Consider the following 9264-nt stretch of genomic DNA (forward strand, 5'->3'; position numbering starts at 1 on the left):
ATGAATATAGTTCAATTGAACCATCCAGACATTATTCTTCTTCATTGTTGAGGAAACAGTTTGGGTTATGTAACTGGAATTTCATTGCAGTTTGCAATGAAGGAGACAGTGGGAAAGTTGAGGTAAATGTTCCCAAATTCGAAAATATTTTATACTCGCATTGCTCAGAGACAGATGTGAATGTGTTTAAGTGTATTTGGTCCGCAAATGTAAAAAGCAAGGTTCAACATCACCAAAGCTGTGTGTGCTTTTCTGTGAGATACTGGCATGGCATCATTTAATAATGAGAACATTAAATATGATATTGCCAACATTTTTCCTGAGAGATGGAGTCAATAACAGATGTCGGCAATCAGATTTTTCTGGAAAACATACAAAATGGTGTGAAGTAGTTTTTGTGAAAGTGAGAACAAATAATTAATTTCAGTAAAATGTTTCTTAGTACAGTTTATAAAACAAACAAGTTTCTAAAAAAATGTAAAAGCCAAAAACACCAAAAAAGCTTCTTTTAAGAGCCACCATTTTTGAATGCAAAACAAAGAAAATTATTTAAATTCTCCCACCCCACGCCTGGAATGTTTTAGATGTCCGCAAACGAAAGGCTATGTCTGCTGACTATGAAGGCTGCAAAGGTGCCTGTACATTTTTTTCACATCTATTTTTTAACTGTGAAAGGTGGCTATTAAAGGAACCTTTTTTTGTATTTATTTATGTCTGAGGACATCCCTGCAGCCCCTGCATCTTTTTTTCTTTTCTTTTTTTTTTGACAGCGTGGACCCACCTTCCCAACTCTGCCATTCACCCAGGATAGTCACTGGCATTCTTGAAACCCAATGCAGGCTTTTCTTGTCTGGGATTTGGCCTTCTTTGTGCATCCTTCACGGTTTCCCTGAGGCAACGACTTCCTGCAGGGATCTTCAAGATTTCCATACCCTTCTCTCTTGTCCATCGATCGGTCATCCTGCTCCAATGGGTTCGCCATCACCCCAGAATATCTCCTCCTTCTCGTGACCTACCTTGCTCTGAGTGTGTCTCTATGTTCCGCCTTTTATCCGTGTGGGGGGAGCTAATGGGTATCAGATGTATGCGATTATGTTCAAGTGCCTGAATTGCTTGACCTTATTAACGGGACATGTCCAATGAGATATGCAAGTGTTAGCCTCTTTACTCTCAGTCCTCCTCTTCCTGGGCCCAGTGTTTGTGTAGAAAGGGGGGGTGAGTTGAAACATTGGAAAATCCTATAAAATAGGATGGGATATGGGCACGGGAAAGGGGGATACCACATTTCTCCATTGGCTGCCTCCCCCCTAACCCCCAAAGATTCCCCTCCCAGGTGATCCTCCCGCACAGGTCCACCCACATTGTCTGTATCCAAAGGTGATGTCAGTGCCCAGGCCACCTGAGAGGGAGATCCCTTGGGACTAGCAAGTGAGACACCCATTTGTTTCTCACAGTATCCTTTGTGGTAACAGGAGCAGTTGAAGATGATGGGGTGGAGGATGTCAACCTACTCTTACTTGAGAAAGGTGCCACCTTCCTCAGAGCAGTTGAGTGGTTAGATTTGGTGTAGTGCCTCAATTAAGTTGTCCCGTAGGAATACAAGCCAGGTTTCCCGCAACTGAGTACAACCTTGCATGTAGTGCATCGAACCTCACTTGCACAAGCCTACAGGACATTTCCAAGGTTCATAAAATATTGCCACACTCAGGACTCACTCTGAGTACTGGAGATTATGACTTCCGCCACCTTATCCTCTTCTTCCTCTTGATCCTCTTATATATCTCTGTGCCTGTTCCCCTGTACAGGCCCTTCAGATGATGATGGTGGTGGTGGGGGAGGTTGGGAAGAAGAGATGGCCATAGCAGATGCCATGATGCAGTATTGCAAGCTATATCCTAAGCAGGTGCTGCAAGATGTTCTCTCCTGGATAGCCAGATTGAGAATGAGGAAAAGTAATGGGTGGGGCCCTTTCAACCAAGTCGAAAATAGGCCTTGAAAAGTTGTAAAACGATGCATGATCAATCAATATTGGATCTTGGAACTATGTAAAGGTAGTTTCAGCTTAAAACACCCTAGATTGGCAGAAAATCCAGTTGTAAAGTGTCCGCAGAATGAACATTGTTTGCGGACACCCCTTGTGTGGTCACATCATGACGTCCGAGGACACCCATTGGGCAGGAATCACAGGGTGCATGCGCTGGATACCTGTAGAACAGGCGCAATGTCTGCAGACTAATTAAAAGTGCATCATGCGAAACCAGACATGTCCGGACATCGCAACTGTCTGGGGGCACCTACATTTTGAGTGCGGACACCCCAGACAGTCGTACTGTCTGCGGATTCATAATGGGGCATTTAAAAAAAAAAAAACAATATCACACAATGATATACAACAGATTTATAGTTTATCAAAATACATTTATTCATGAAAGGATGGGTTAGCGGAATGGGAAACATTAATAGGAGAATTAGGAATTTCTGTACAATAATGATGAGATGAGGAGGGGAGTGAGGTTTCATCAAAGCCTCTTTTATTAAAATGTTCATATTTTAATGGGTCTGATTGCTGAGGACTAGGGGGGCAGATGCAAGAAGGACAGTGATAGGGAACATTTTTAATGACATGATTTTTCACATATTGTAAAAGTTCTTTAAAATCATTACTTAGTTCATCTAATTTTGTAGACAAGTTCATGATTTGATAATTTACAGTTGGGGATAGGGCTTCTGTTTGTGATTCTTGGGATTGTGGTGAATTAAACTGGGGCATGGTTTCTTCATGAAAACTATGTACTGTAAGAAAAAACGAAATTATTATTTTAGTTAAGTGTATACAAATTACATTATTTGTTTACATTAAACTATGTATTGTATACCATTAGAGATGTTATCGTCATGCATTTCTTTTTTTGGGAAGTTCTCCTCTAACCACTCAAGTGTGTTTGCCATTTCTGTGGGGAAAAAGTGCTTCTGTCGTATAACACATGTTTATATAAAGAAAGCTAATAATAGAGAAATAAATACAGTTGTTCTCCAATAAGCACCTGGTGTTTGTCAATCTGTATGCATAGTTTAATTGAGGAGTTTATATGAAGTGTACAGTTATGGTTTTGATTGGTGCATTCCATTGTAATGTGTGCTAAATGAAAAAATAATTTCTATTTTTTTCAAATAAGTGTTTGCACAAAAAGGTATATTTGCATGTCGTAAACATTAGTCATGATTTTATGTATGTGTTTTTGTTGATTGATGGGTACAACTTTTTTGGTTCTCCCCTATGATTCTGGGCTTTGCGAGTGCCGTCCGATGTCCACAGACTACCACACTGTCAGCAGACTCCATAGCTGCCACATTGGGGTGAGTATAATATAAGGAATTTGTAGAGATTAAGGATGCACTAGTAAAAACCGATGAAATTTACTGAAAAAACTTTGTTAAAAGGATGTTATGGTTACAAGTATAACTGAAAAACCCTTGAAATTTGCCAGTTATGGAACGCTAAGCAACCATAACTCGCGCCACCTTGGTGAACTGCTAAGACTAACACCCAGGACATCAACAACTAAAGGAGAGAGAGAACTTAAAGATGTCCCCAAGGTTTTTGGCTTCACAGGATTTTGAGAGTAGAGGGTCCAAAAAGTGCGGCCAGAGGATAGGAGGAAAACATGGGACAAGTCACAATAAGAAAGATCTCCGTCTTACTGGCATTGAGACAGAGATTCCTAGCCGCACACAATGCCTCAATGTCGGTCAAACAATCAGACATAAAAAACGGGGAGAAGAAATTAGTTGAGTGAAGTTCAAGGAAAGCTGTTTGTCATTAACATAACACTGGAAATGAGAAAAGAAGAACAACATTAGGTGATTCAGAAGGACGAAATAGATATTGAAGAGCCACAATCATAGGATAGGGTAGACAGTGAGGTGGTGGAGAACAAACAGCCCAGTTGCAGCTGGCAAGGGCAGTAAGTGAGGAAAACAGGTCAGCCAGTCCAGTGCCCAGTCCATGATGCAAAAGGTATCCTGTAACCTTTTAATGAGGATACAATGGTTGACCATGTCAAAAGTGGAGGAGACATTAAGGAGCACTATCCTCAATTGTACTATAATCATAAATACCATATACACTTCAATTATATAATTCCACCATATTACAATTCTGGCCACAACCAACACAATGTAATTAAACCATATAACAAATACGTACAATACACCTTCAAAAAACAAAACTCACCCAGAACCCATCCAAATTATGTCAGTGGACACAAACATTGACCTGCAGCCTCTTAAAGTCTTTTTTCACCTACAAAAACAGCTCCATATCATCTTAATCCACTTCCCCTTCCTTTCCAGTCCCTCTTTCAGCCACCAAATAACCCCAAATGTGTTTTCCAAACTGTTTGTTCATAGCATTGTCTGCGGATTAGGGCGGTGTATGCAGACTTGGCGGCACCTGCACTCCCTTTTTTCACCTATACAAACACCTCCATATAACCTTTATTCCACTCCCCACCCTTTCCTGGTCCTCTTTCAACCACCAAATAACCCCAGATGTGTTTTCCAGACTTTTCCCTCACTGCTCTTTCCGCGGACACCGGCGGCTGTCCGCAGATCCAACATGTTAACCGTTTAAAAAGATATGACACACCTCACGTTTTTCACCATCCAATCTGCAGTCACGTACGATATTCGCTGACATTGTGCTGCCTACTGATTGGTCCAGACTTTTCCACGTCCCCGAATAGGGAAGTGAGTCCGCGGACCAGACCCAGATATCACAAACCATGTGTTACCTACTTTTTGGCCATTTTAAAAAGAAATGGTGGACGAATTTACCACAGATTTACAAAAGAATGCTTTCAGGACCAAGCCACCATTCCTGGCGCAATTTTGGTGAAAATCCAACCAGCGGTTTGGGCTGTAGGCGCAAGCAAAATATATTTCTATTGCGTCTATGAGGATTTCCACATATAACGTTGCCCCCCTGAACAAAGCCACACTAAACTAAGCAGAATCATTTTGAGGGGGCATATACTTTTGTTTTGCAAAGTTTGGTGATGATTCCTCAGGGAGGGACAAATGTATAAGTCATACAAAAGTGCTCTTTCTAAGTTGAGATGTGCAACTTAACCATAACTACAGGGCTGCTACCACAGGCACTGTAATATAAGTATTCAGTCCTCCTGGTAAGTAATATTTAAAAAATATATAGAATGTAAGAGATAATGGGGGTAAGGTGAAGTAACATCTATACATTCTGAGTAGGGTTCAACAGGGTGGAGCTAACCTGTACAGAAATGGCAGAAGAGTACATAAACAGGAATACATTCTGTAGCAGAAGTGTGGGTGGATAGTGGCCAAAAGGGTGAAGGTGGGCTTTATAAGAGTACAGAAAGTGTGAATATAGTATATAGATACACAAAGGATGGTGGGGATACAACAAGTATAGTCCGTGGTTCAGGTAGTAAGGATGAGGAGACATTAGGTGAATGTACAGAAAGTATATGTGCAGGGGTCCAGACACTAGTTATGTCCACAGTAATATGTGCAAAGTAATTATATTATAATATTCACTTTTCATATTTAAAAAAAATATATATAATTACCTAGAGAACATGCAATTAAATACAGTTCGACACATACGTTTACATTTTTTGACAAGCATAAGTGGACATACTCCATTGAAAACGTGCACCAACAGTTTAGAAAAAGTACAAACAAATAAACCTTTAACCTCAGTCACTGGTGTACAAAAGGGTAAACAGTTACATATAAATGGGGTTATACAAAGCCTAGCTCTAAATAACTTTTGCTTATTTATTGGACAACATACCCTAAGGGAGCCAGCAGCGTTTTCACAACTAGGCAGAGTCATTCACACTTACTGCATGGATAAGAATCCAAAAAGACTACCTGAGATTTTCCACACGCGATTTCAGTACAAAATGAAAACAATTCTTTAAAACCTTTTTTTTTTTTAAACATGTACCTGCGGGTACGGAATTACACATACACTCGGCTAGCTGTAGTCCTTTATAACTGCGCTTTTCTGGAAAACCAATCATGGGAACAATATGACTCACCAAGAGTTCCCCTACTCAATGCCAGCTCCCTACACACCCTTGATGGCCTCCTCACCTCCCCTGCTTACTCCCTTCTCCACATAACATATAGCACCCTTTCAGCTTCTTCTGATGTATCTGCTCACCCACCTCATCTCTGGTCTTCTGCTGCAGGTTGATGGGACGCTGTGAGGAACTGCCATTTGACAAGGGTGCAGAACCCTGGCATTTTTGATTTTTATTATATAACATGATGTCAGTGATTCCTTCTCCAAAGACATAATCTGCTAACCAGGTCACACCTTTGTCGCAGCTCCATACCAAAAATATAGCGCTTTTGTGCCCGGCTGCATCAATAGCCTTATCCGAAGCACCCACTCTGCATGTGGTGTAGAGGTCACAAGATGTCCACACAACTGCTGCGGTAACAGCAAAGTCACTGTAGTACAGGGTTAGGATGTAACAGATGTCCCCTGTCCCCAAACTATGATGATCATAAGTACCTATGCTAGTGGCAGGGTAATCTCTTATGCCTGAGTTTAGGCATAGTGCATGACAATACTCATGCTTGTGACCGCCACAAACCAATTGATATTGCACATGTGTCAGCTCCTGTGAGTCAGCTCTGCTGTGGAAGGGAATATGCATTAGGGTATGACAAGCCGATACTACCACCCAGCAAGACAGAATTCCAGAGGGCACTGCCTCTCTTTGATTCTCTTTGTGAGGGCCTTTAACCCCCTCCCCCAGAGAGCAACACACAGCAGGCAGATGTCCTGGGACCAGATACCAAAGAAGCACACCAATTCAGGTGGAGTAGCCTCACCACAGGGTGCTGCATGTGAAGAGGTCTTTTGTTGTCAGTAGTTTTGTAAAGACTGGGGGGTATCTGTACATCTGTCGTCTATTTGGTTGGAACAAAGGCAAAGCGAAACCCCAGCCAAAGTTCTCTATATGGTAGAATGACCAAGCAACCAAGAGTTAAGCTCTCAGTAGGTGATGCGGGCAGGTTCTTATGTACAATGAGTACCCAAGCCCCCACAAAGGAATGTCCACACACTATGTTAGGTGATAACACAGCTTCTTTATATAACATAAGCTTCAGGAATTCACTTAAATAATAACACTTTGTACTTGGAAAAACGTATTCAAAGAATGGCAAATACATACAATCTGTGGTACCACACAATACTTAAATTCAGTAATAGATGCACTAACTGCAGACAGTTTTAAATAGGCATGTGAATTCTTAAGAGTGGTGTATCAGCATAGAATAGGAAAGAAAGGCAGGTTAGTTGTCAACAGTGGCAGAATGTTTTATTTAGACTAGATATACAATTATGTGTGAAGATCCCCCCACCTGGGCAACCTGTAATGGAAAAGTTAGGGAGTAACTTATCTTGTCTTTTACAGCCCCGTCCAATAATGTTCCATAACCTTCTGCTTTCTTTAAAAGGTTCTACCACCCAAAAGTACCTGAGAGGCCAAAGGAGAACAGGATCTAATCTGGGATCTCTGGACAGCCCCTGAGGCTAGAAGATGATCTTCCTCGTTACAGTACCTTTGGTGCCTTGGCAGGCAAAGTGGAAGAGTTTCTTGATTTCACTCAACCATACCCTTTGAGGATGGACCCCCCTTCGAAGAAGGAGACACTGGGATGCTGAGTCCACAAGAAAAATGGAACCAAAGTCTTTCTGAAGTGCAGCAGTTTTGCTTTTCGCAGTCCTCTCCTTTGGTAACAATTTCTCTGACTGTAGAAACCCTTTGAGGATGAAACTTGCAATGGATTACTTAAATGATTAGCAGATGAGAGTAAGACCCCTGGGACCCTTCGATGACTTCTGGCGGTGACGGGTGCATAGGTCACTTTTGGTGCCGGGTTCAGACTATCGTGGCTGTCCACCTTTGGGTTCGTCACTGCTGCAACTTCAACATAGATGTCTGGACAGTCTCTGGTGACGTGAACTTGACCACTGGAGGGAACCACATACATTCACGAGGCCCAGACCTGTGGGATGTCATTGTTAGCTTCTGGCAGCAGGAAACCCAACGACGGACCTTCCTCTGCACTTGGCAACTCTGGACAGTCTTCGACAGGAAAAAGTGGTCAGTGATGACGCCAATAATGTCCCTTGAAATGTTCTTAGGCAGTTTTAAACTTTCGCAGCTCCGGGTGTCCAGCAGCACCATGCCAGTGTACCCCCTCTTCTGGGCGTTAGACAGCAACAACGTCCAGCCACCATGAAATGTACATGCAGACTCTGGGTGACACCAATGAACTTCTTCAATTCAAAATATCCGGGCACTCCTCTTCAAGACTCACAAAGACCCCTTCTGGCAGAAACACCGGTCTTCTGATGAAGAGTAGCAGTTTGCACGATGGTCCCCCGTAGCTCAGGGAGAGGTCACCTTTGCAGGTCCTCTCTAGATCAGTCCTTGGAAGAACATGGCAGCTTTCGGGTTACATGAAGAAATTGCAGCAGCAGACTTCTCCTCCAGCCGGGCTTCAAGAAACAGCTTCTTCTTGCTTCAGCTTCGACTTCAGCCTCTGAACAAATTGGTAAGTGAGAGGTCACATCTGTTCCCCATTCACTCTAGCTGAGGCATGCTCAGTCAACCAATCACACAGAAGGGCATTCATGCAGGCAGGCAGGCTCAGAGGCATTCAGGCCCTTCACTCCAGTCAGACACCCAAAACAAAGAATGTGGATTGGGGTAAGCACCCAGACTTTCAGCACACTACACTGCATTCATGTCAGTTTCATTCAAAGATGGCTCAGTCATTGTGTCACGCAAAATAATCAGACACCCATAACACAAAATGTGAGTTTACTTCAGACTCCATTCGCAGAGGGCCCACCCCTAGGGTGTACCCACAAAACACAGTGGGCCTCATCACGAGTTGTGCGGTAATACCAGAGCTATTACTGCCGGTGCTATTAGCCCTACCGCCAACCCCCCCGGCGCTATTAGCGCCGGATCACGGGTTTGGTGGAACGGTTAGTGCCCATTCCCCATTGGGCCCATTCAGGAATTCCTCATTCCCCATTGGGCCCAATGGGGAAAATGGGGCCCATTTAAGGGTTACCGCCGGACTCGTGATGAGGACCAGTGTCTCATAAGTCTACAGTCAGTCTAGAAGGAGGCAGCCCCAAAGCCATATATGGTATTTGGACCCAACAGCCAGACCGGAGGAAGGGAG

This window comes from Ambystoma mexicanum, chromosome 7q, assembly GCF_040938575.1.
Source record: "Ambystoma mexicanum isolate Mex_15411 chromosome 7q, UKY_AmexF1_1, whole genome shotgun sequence".
Lineage (NCBI taxonomy): Eukaryota > Metazoa > Chordata > Amphibia > Caudata > Ambystomatidae > Ambystoma > Ambystoma mexicanum.